At 38.7% G+C, this 10,390-nt stretch overlaps 1 long non-coding RNA gene across 1 annotated transcript; it reads right to left on the reverse strand.

Moving 5' to 3' along the window:
• Positions 1 to 2,255: 2,255 nt before the first annotated feature.
• Positions 2,256 to 8,564, reverse strand: LOC142415515 (uncharacterized). The gene is made up of 3 exons (XR_012777441.1): positions 8,475 to 8,564; positions 2,422 to 2,544; positions 2,256 to 2,272 (listed from the first exon to the last, which is right to left on the reverse strand). It is a non-coding gene; the product is annotated as an uncharacterized LOC142415515 (long non-coding RNA).
• Positions 8,565 to 10,390: the final 1,826 nt, after the last annotated feature.

Here is a 10,390-nt window from a genome sequence, read left to right on the forward strand (position 1 = left end):
AGTGAGGTCTCGGGCTGCTTGAAGCAGGTAGAAGTTTTGCTTAGATGTCAAAGAATGCGTGAAAGAGGATTTTTCCCCATAGGGAGAGGCCCTGATAAAGTGCAATTATTTTTGTTACTGTTATGACTGTAGGGTAAGATTTTTTTCTGGGACTCCTGTGGGACTGGAATAGTGCAATGGAAAAAGCAAAGAAGAATTACAGTGAGATTTTTTTAAAAATGTCTTGCTCTATTAATATCGAGGAGGCCAAAATAGGTATGTGGCCAACCTGAGGAGGTTTATGCTTGAATTATCAAGGCTTCTGAAGAAAGGAAACTGAGGTCTGATACCTGCACAGCATCTCACAGAGACTGTGGGTCTGACAAATACACGTGTAACATTTTGCTACTCTTGTGACGCAGTGACACACCTCTGCTGGCCTGTGACCTGCCGTATCTGTTATATCACTGCAGACTTTTTGGTAAGCATAGTTATTAGAGAGCCGAGTTGGCTGTCTGTGAAGCTGACCTAAATCAGAAGGACATAGGTTTTCTTGAATTCTTTGTAGGGCGTTACTGAGCTCTTGTGTGTAAAATCTCTAGGGTCACTATCTCTAGGTCTGCCAGGGCTCCCATGGAATATTGTACCAAAATGGACTCCAGACACAAAATGTCTGTTACAATTGGAATGCTCTTAAAATGTTGAAGACCTTTTTTGTTTGTTTGTTTGTTTTAATTTGGGGTTTGTTTAGTTCTGGGCTTTATTAGAACTCCAGATAGGGATTGTAGCTCTTATTTCCAAAATCCAAACTACGCCCTACAGTGATTATTTTGCAAGATAAAAGCCATATAAGATAATAATTATAATAAAATAAAATTATAATAAAAATAATAAAACCCAAGTACCTTTAATTCTCTTTGACTTACGACAATATATAAAAAAGCACATTCATCTTTATGTAACTATACTTAAATGTGGCACATGTGCAGGGAGTGGTAATAGTATCTTGTCTGACTCTGACTAAACAGTTCACTTCATTTGGATGTGGAATAAATGAAAACAGTTTTGGCCCAAGATGAAAATGGGTAGAGCACAGACTGATCTGTTGCCTCTTCTGCAACAGGATGTTACTAATAAAAACCAACAGTGAGAATTACTCAACATTGCAAATGCACAAATATTGGTTGGATAATCTTAGTTCCCATTAAAATGTGCCCTTGACATCATAACACATTCACTGAAATTCGCTGGTAAATAAAACACTTATATGTGATTAAGTAAGCCTACAGGAATGTCAGTCTACCTTTCATGATATTTTAGATTTTCCATAATGACATTTTGGCAAGTAAACTTGATTTTTGTCTCCATAATTAATGCACTTTGGGATGATCAAAGGCATACCAAAATCTCTGATGGGAGCAGTCAAACTTCCCCTGTTTAACTGACCGGCTCCATAACAGATTGAGGAGAACCCCCAGATCCAGGGTCTCTGTGTTCTGGTGGAGGCTTATAGCACAGGCCTTAACTATCATGGCTTATGCTCACTTCTAGAGTTTACTTTGATGGCCATTTTGAGCCTATTTGACTGGTTTTATTCCCCTTTTCAGCAAAGTTTGCCAATCATAGCAAAATAAATGTCTGACTATTCAGAAAGGCCTGTAAGTCTTCCTAGATGTTGTAGGTGTATCACGGACACAGGTTCCTGCAAGGAGTGCTGCATTTGGTCTCATCAGGAATGTCTGCTGTTGCAGCAGGACAAGGGAGAGGAATTGCAGAAAAGGGCTGTTACTTGGGAGGCCAACAGCAGGGAAGTTCTGGTGGGCATACCAGCATGTGACATTAACCACGCAGAACTAGGTGAACAAAAGCAACCAAGCAATGCACTAAGAGAGAAGGATGCAGAGACACTTCATAAATCTGTAATTCAAAGAACAGTTCAGCACACATTCTAGGCTGACATTCAGGCCAGCTTATTGTATTCAAACCTTTTCCTCTGTCTTCATCCATGCCTTTGTAGGGTTGCATTCAGCAACCAGTGGTACAAACAAATGGTTAAGGTAATAAAATATCTTGGAGTAAGCTCATCCTGTAAAGGAACTGCTGATGCTTAGTCTCCGAGAGTGTTGAGAGAACAGAAAATTGTTGACGGGTTGGAGGAAGACACAGGATGCCTGTTGCGTACATTGCTTCCTATTCAAGTTCTCAGCTGGGTGCCATATCAGGAATGTTCTTTTTCATTTGGCCAGGAGAGTCAGTCCTTTTTTCTTCTGTAAGTGGTTGTTGGCATGTGAACCTGAATCAAAAGAAATAAAATAGAAGAAGCCAAGTACTTCATGTAAGATTAAAAAAATAGTGTTAGAGACACGTACAGCATTATAGTTACGATACTTTTGCAGTATTCTTATAATACAATAGAGAAAAATAACTGGCCCACACAGTTACCAATTCTATATCTGTTCTTGGGATTTGGTGGAAGAAGTGCAGTTATCCATCCGCAACATGATTCTGCTTCCATGAAGACATTTGCCAATAGCTTTAGTAGGTGGAAGAACAGGATCTGGGAGCCTATAGATGAGGAAAAGCCAGCACTTGAAAAGTTTTCTCAGCATGTTATTGAATAAGTACCACTGCGTAAAGGGCAGTGGGTGGCCCAGAGAGGAGGAGTTTCAGAGAAAAGAGATAGAAAGTGCATTCAAATGATTTGGGGAAAAAGGTCTTGTGTAAGAGGAAAGACTAAGCTTTTGAGGGACATGGTATGCCTGATCTTTCTATTGACTAGTGACAGTGGAAGGTCCCACTGTATCAGAAAAAAATTCAGTAATGAAGTCTAGCTTTGAGTTTTTAAGTGTGTTGTTTCACAAAATGTTGGTATTGGAGAGATGCACCAAACAAATGAAAACGAACTTGGATGGCCAATTGATGTTCATAGCTGTCAGCCCAAAGGAGCCAGACCTGAAGTGAGGGTGTAGGAAGATAGCTGCCTTGGAGACAGGAAAAGCACTTTTGTTCATATATCCTGGTTTTAGGAAAAATAACTTTCAATCCTTGTAGACTGTTAAGTCAGATGACATTGTCTCCTTGGTCTCTTATTAAATCCTTCCAAGAGGACTGCACATCAGTACTCTGCGTAACTGTATCTTCTATCTCAGTTTTGACAAATCATCAAATCAGTTTCATTGTTGTCATTCCCAGGACCATGTGCAAGAGCTGTTGCAAGCATTTGGAAAGTTGGCATCTTATCATCCTGCCCACTCATGGAAAGTGATGCTGTAGTTACTGTCCTGAGGAAGGGGCATAGTCAGGGAAAGGGGTATGTGAGAACAGTTCACACATAAACTAGGAACAAAATGGAATAATGAGCTTGACTATTCAACCATCTTCATTGATTTCCATTGGGTGGCCTGCTGAGAACATCAAGAATGGTGGCATATCAATTTAGGATATGGTTTTTTCCACTTGCAAATGAGAATTGCCGAAAAGGATACATAGCTGAGGAATTTATCAAAGCCACATTAAATTTTTCTTGTCTGTGATCCATAAAGACATCAGGAAGATGCCTGCTGGATACACAGACAAACTATAGTTTCACCAGTCTCCACATAGTAGTCAAGATACTATAGATAAGGACAGGGAGACCTGAACAAGTCTGGTCTTTGCAGCACTGCTGTCACCGTCAAAAAAAATCCACTATATTCACTTCAGATCCTGTAGGAGAAATCATGGATAGACTATGCATGGAGTTTGTATATCTTAACTGCTGTTGCCTTCTTACCTTGATAAAAATGGGCAATTGACTACAAGTACAGGCATCAACATACTTGAATCTACCCAATACCATCATGATGGGCATGGCTATAGGTGTGTAGGACAACATATGCACAGAGAGAGACTGACTCCTGGAGTACCAGCGTTAGGCATATGGAAAGAGACCTGAAGGTGCTGAGTGTAACGGTGGCAGCCTTTGAGAAAGCAGAAAGACAGAGGTACTTGTATAGTGTAGGAGCATTATATTGGCAGCCAGGAAAACTGACAGATTCAAAGTCCAGCTCTGCCATTCTCCTCTCTGAATGCTTGGACACACTATTCTACCCTTACCTCTCATTTTGTAGAAAGCATAAAAATATCTGTTGTTTCTGCAGCCTTTGTATTTCTGGTTTGGGAATCCTGAGAAAAGTGGATACAAGTTAATATGCTTTGATGTGAGGTGGGTCTGAAACCACTGTTTTAACAGTCAATCCCCTTAAAAAAGAAAAAACCAAACCCAACACCTCGTCTACATTGGGCTATTGGCTTCAAACATCTTCAGACATGCAGTGAATTAGAATGCAGAGGCCAATATCATAGCTTGAATCCTTTACGGTTTCAACCAGGTTTCGGATAGCAAGACCAAGATCTGAAACCTAAGCACTCTGCTTTTCTGATGTTTTGCCTTATTTCTTTCCATATGTTTGATTGATTTCACATTATGTACGTCCACTGGCAAGGATTCAAGGGAAGATAATCAAAAGACAGAACAGGCACGGGTGCTGCATTATCCTTCTCAGATTAAACTGCTTGGAAATAGCAATATGTATTACCACTTACAACAGGAGAGGTCAGAGCACAGGATACAAACTACACTCTTTATAGAAATACTATATAAGGCCACAAAGCTATGTGCTAACAGCAGAAACTCCTAATTCACCTTTTATATCCCTTTTCAGCATTCACAGAGAGGGATACAGTAGAGATTTATGTACCAGATGAGCTAAATTAAGTGACAATCTAATATCTCTGAATGACCTCATGCCTTTCATTAAACCAGCAGAGCATCGAAGACCTCGCTGTATATCATCCCATTATATTTATCTGCCAAGAAGCTTGGCTAATCTGTTCATCAGTTTTATAATGGAAAATCAGTTTGTGTATGGTGAAGAACTTCTGTTTTCTTCTTACCAAATTTTTAATATTTACAATGAAATGGTATGCATCTCATCTACAAGCTAGGGATCAACCAGTATTGGGTAGATGAGCATAAGAAAAAAATTGGAAGGAAGGGGGACTTCTCTTCCGCTGCTATCTCCTTTTGGGATTGTTCCAGGAAACACACATTTAAGCACTTCTATAAACCTACCGTCTCAGAAGAAATATCAACACCAATTGCATTTCAGCCTCTTTTACAACCTGATAATTGTATGTGCTTTTTTAGGGACTTATGAAGCTCTATTTCAAATTGTAGTCACTGTTTTATATTGCTTAATGGCTTTTCCAATTTGCCCTGGTTAAATCTGATATTAGCGCTGTGTGTGAACTGCAAATGGGGATATACAGATTTCATACTGTGTATGAAGCTTGTTAAAGTAATACTTACTGCTTGCAATACTTATTGCAGTGTTGGAAAAGTCCTAGCTTACACCAAAGAATATGGGAAATGCTTTTGCTGTGAAGTCTTTTAGCTGTCTAGGTTTAGATGCACAATGAGGCCACACAATTGAGGCAACACTGAGCATGAGAAATGTTCTTTGTTCTTTACAAGCATACCTCCTTCTTGAAAGCTATTTGCTCTGTGGAAGATAAGAGAGCTTTTGTGATTTTGCCCACAAGTTTACCATACTACTCAAGGGCCGCAATGTCTGCCTGAGGAGTAAGTCCACTAAACTTACTGATTTGCAGGTATACACGCTGGTTAGGGAGAAGTGCTAAAAGAGTGAAGGCCACATCTTGCTGCTCTTGTGATGTCCTGTACCAAGCACATACTCTGTTCAGCTGGCACAGAAGTGGCTGCACAGATACACAGCACACATCATCAGACCAGAACTGTGTTCACTTCTGCAAGGAGACCAAAATTAGCACCCTAATCCTGGTTTGGTCAGATTGTATAGATGATTTCAGGCTTCTCTCAGTTTAGTTCTCTTGCTTTCTGTAAATGGTTCAGCAATATAAGCTGGAGTGAAGCAGAAATAAATCACAATCCAGAGCTTTCATTTGTTTCCACAAGCAAATTTAAGTGCTTTTGAATCCTGATGCTGCACCAGGTGTCCTGCGAACAGTAGAGAGAGCTATGCTAGTGTGAGAATCTCTGGCAACTGCTCTCTTGTTAATGTCTTCTTCTGTATATCTACATTTAAGGACCTGTGCTATAAGCAGCATGGCTTTCATACACAGTAATTCTCTTTACACCAGCTGTGCAGAAAACACCTTTATGCACATGCAGTTTCACACACAACTCGAGGTGGATTGAAAAAATGTTCAGGATATCGCTTTACAAAAATATAGTATTATTGCAAAAAAAATACTAATTAAGGTCATCCAGATTAAACAGATTGTCATCTATAGTAGAATAAAAGAATAATTTTGAAATTTTGGAATAAAAAGTTTAATATTCTTTTAACTCAAAGTGACAGCATATTTGGAAATATAATTTAATTATTTTTAAAAATAAAATCTTGCAAACAAAGCTGACACTGCTTCAGGTCTTGGCTTTTTATTTTTGTGTGTCGTCCCCCCCCCGCCCCGTTTCTTTGTTTTGTGTTTCCTGCAAACCATAAAACAAATTCTTTTTTGCAATTGTATTTAATATTTGTAAAAATTAATATTCTCCCAAAACTCTTTCAAGAAAAATGGAAACTGACAGCAGCATATCCAGGACACAGCAGCTTGTTATGTTAGAAATTAGTTCATTTTGGTAAGATCTAATTGTCCACAAAACTAAATGCAAATAACATTTCATCTAATCTCGTTTGTACTTTTTAAAACAGTGAAAGTAAGAATATCAATTTTAGGATAGAAAGGCATGGTTTTTATTTTAAAAATACAATGTTAGGATGCTTATATCTCAATAGGAATGTAAACTGTTAATTTTGCCTTGTGTGAATAGCCTTCTTGCAAAACACCATGGTAAGGGTGGATGTGTAGCTTTTTTGACCATTTATTCATTTCAAGTAATTGCTTTCAGCACTCTGATTTTTTGACCCTTTTGTATCAAGATTGCGGTGTAGTTTACACTGCCTGTAAGTTTCCTTTTCACCTCTCAGACTCCAGAGAAGCAGTTCAGTGGCCCTAAGTTCACAGTCTGAAAATAAACAGATACTAAGAGTAAAATTCATTACGGTACTCAATTTAGCATGCCCAGTACTGACAGAAAAAATTATGTAGTCTCCCTGAAGACACTCGTACGAGATAGTAATGTAAGTACTACAACTAATGCAATGGTGTAATGACCTAGACTGTAGCCTCAAGTACCCTGTTTTTTTATCTGAACCCCCTTTTTCTGTAAGGATTTTAGAGGCATGCATCCACTACATTTCCCATGGAGATCCATGCAAACATAGTATCCAACTGCACGTATGCGTTCTTTGGTTCACATATAAAGCATATGAATTTGGTTTCATTGTTTTTGTTGCCTGGGTAACTTCCACATGCATTTTGTTCTGTGAGGTCTGAGAGGAGGAGTTGCTGGGGGAAAACTAGAGGTGATATGGTGTAAATGTGTCTTATAAAGTCATATTGCAAAAAAATTATGTGCCAAACAGGAAGTTCCTTGAAACCATGCTTAGCTTTAAGTACGTGAATAGTTTTTCACACAAAGTGACTAATGTCTGGTCTTACATGAGAGGAAAAAAAAGATGGACACCACATTAGTAGCTGAATTTTGCTTTTTAGCCTAGAATACTTACTTAGATGCCAAGCCTGCTAACTGTACCCCACCTTCAGTATTTGGCTGAAAACACTGATGAGCACTGTGAGTGGGAAGTTTTATGCCAAGCAAGCCAGCCGCAGCTTAAGTAAAAAGGAACTTTAGAATGGGATAAGTGAAAACAGACACTAATACTGTTTCAGTCTCCGCTTCAGAGCTATGTGGTTCTCCAGGAATTGTAAGAAAGACACTATATATGACCTTATTGCAAATCAAGTACTGTGATTAAATGAGTATAACTTCAAGACATTTTTCTTCTGTGAGGATGAAAAAGAAGCTCATAAAAAAGAAACTTCACACACTTGATAAGGTGAGGGGAAAGCCTGTCACTTGACTAGAATTAAGAAGACTTTCTATTGGACTTTACAATGGCTTTGATTTTTGCTTTTGTAATGAATTAAGTAAGAGGAAATTTGATTTGGATTTTCCAAGTTGCACTGCCAGAGACTTATGACAAAAACAGACTTTCAGCAACCCATTTGAAGGAAGTATATTCCACTGGATCTGTAGGAATTCCATGCTCTGACAGAGAGACTAGCATTTGTTGAATAGATGGGAGCGTTGAATCTTCCCTGGTCCAACAGGGGATCTACTTGTGGATCCCATTCTGGGAGATTCAGTGCTTACCTGTGAGAGCTGAACAAACGCCTGGATGCCAGCACAAATTAACAAATGAGCACAATTTACACAGGAAGATTAATTCACCCTCCTTGTTTTAAATTAATTTCCTGGCCAAATAGTGTATAGAAACAGCAAAATTTAATCAGTACTGAAGAACAGCGGGGAATGCTGGCTAGCAAGTTTAAGAGCCTGTACTTACCTGTTTGTTGTGGGGCTTATATTGGCAGATGTATTTTCCCTGATTTAGATTCTAAGTTTTGTTCAGCCAGCCAGGAAGCAGACACTTAAGTATTATTAGGCACATGGAGTAAGAAGGGACTGTAATTTCATTGTCATAAAATGCAAACTTTTCTTTCCTTTCCTTTCTGACCTAAGGTGACAGCCCTTAAAATTTTAGGGGAAAGAGGGAATTTGTTTGAGCTTCATTCTTTACCACAAGATTCAGTCATATTATCAGAAGACATATCTCATACTCTGGTATCATTTAGCAGGTCAGCGCTGTGGTTTTTCAGGGACCTCTCTCCACATTAGATGCAGCTGACTGGCATTTGATGTTGGCCAAGTGCTGCTCGTGTAAGTCTTATAAGAATTATTCCTCTGAACTACTTAAACTGGGGCCACTAGCTTCTTACTGGCTTCAGGTGAGACTGGTCTGATTTTTATATATCTACTTTAGCTGTAGTGAGAGAAGTCATAGTGCCTTGGCTAAAATGGCTCTCCTGTGCGCTAACCACTCTAATAATTTTCAGGGGTAGGATTTAGAGATTCACTGTTTTCTTGAGAGGAATGGGTCAGTAAAGTTTTGCCATTCCAGGGTAGGCAGACGGTACGCAGAGACTACTTCATTTTTGTTGCTGATGACTCCCTCTGTAAGAATGAAGTTCCTTAATAGCTTCCTGCATGCAACTACAGAGGAAGAAATCAAGTTTCTGAGATGACCTACTCACCATGCCCAATATTCAGGGGGTGTTACAGTCCTAAGAATGAAGAGCATCTCCCCAGTGGTTTAATTTGCCAGTACTAGTTACTTGACTACATGTCCCACTGCTTAGGCTATGTGCTGAGTACCAGAACAGAGGCTGGTTTAGCAATAGAATAGATTTTTTCTGGAATATTCCTGTAACATGGGGTTTTTCTTAAAATGTGTCATCGTTCTCTGTGTCTCCCAGGACACTCAGTAGACTTCTTTTATGTCAGTAAGTTCCATCTGTTTTTCCTCTTCAACTGCTGTGTGATGGAGGGATTCTTTGGGTTGGTCCCTTTTGGATGATCCTTCAGCAGTGTTCAGGTTTAGACTTCCCATAGCACATGGTCTGGGCTCATACTTCTGTCTGCTCTAAATATTTTTTTCTTCTTTTGTGCATAAACAAAAAGATAAGGAAACATTTATCTCTGACAGATACTGGAATTTGTTGCAAATGCATTCCACTTAATACCTAATGCATTTCTAAGTGATTTGCCTGTGAAGATTTTTAGTTGTCTGTGTATCTGATAGATTTCCAGGTTGCATGTTCATCTGTTAAGATGGAAATAACATTTGAGCTGGAGAGTCCTACTTGTAGGTTTTCAATGACAAAAAAAGTGCTTCTAAGCCGACAAACAAAGCTGGTGCGTTGCCAGTTTATGGCATTATTTTCTTCTAGACTGAAATTCTCACTTGTGCAGATTACTGCCAGCAATTAAAAACTGACTCACTCCTTAAATTCCTTTGCTTTTTAAAGTAATGGTTGGCTTGGGATTTCTGAGGTTTTCATCAGATTTGTCTTTATTTTATCATTACTAATCTGTTTTTTTCTAAGTCTGGACAATCTTTTATTTTTTACTGGCATGTAAATTGAGCTTAGAAAGCCATACCATCCACAAAAAATGCATAACACTACAGTGATGCTTGTTATGTAGAGTCATTATACTGTGTTTTATATAGTCTTTTATTACATGCAAAGCTGTTAAATGCCCCCCTCTTAAATTCAAGATTTCCTAAGAGATCCCTTTATAAGGCTCTATTTTAAAGTGAATTAACTTTGCCAAATTGGAACTGTTTATACGGATATTTTCCATGTCTGTCAGCCTGAATTTTTTGTTTTAATGTTTCAGATTAAATGGTACAGATGTTTC

This window comes from Mycteria americana, chromosome 1 (genome assembly GCF_035582795.1).
Source record: "Mycteria americana isolate JAX WOST 10 ecotype Jacksonville Zoo and Gardens chromosome 1, USCA_MyAme_1.0, whole genome shotgun sequence".
NCBI classification, from domain to species: domain Eukaryota; kingdom Metazoa; phylum Chordata; class Aves; order Ciconiiformes; family Ciconiidae; genus Mycteria; species Mycteria americana.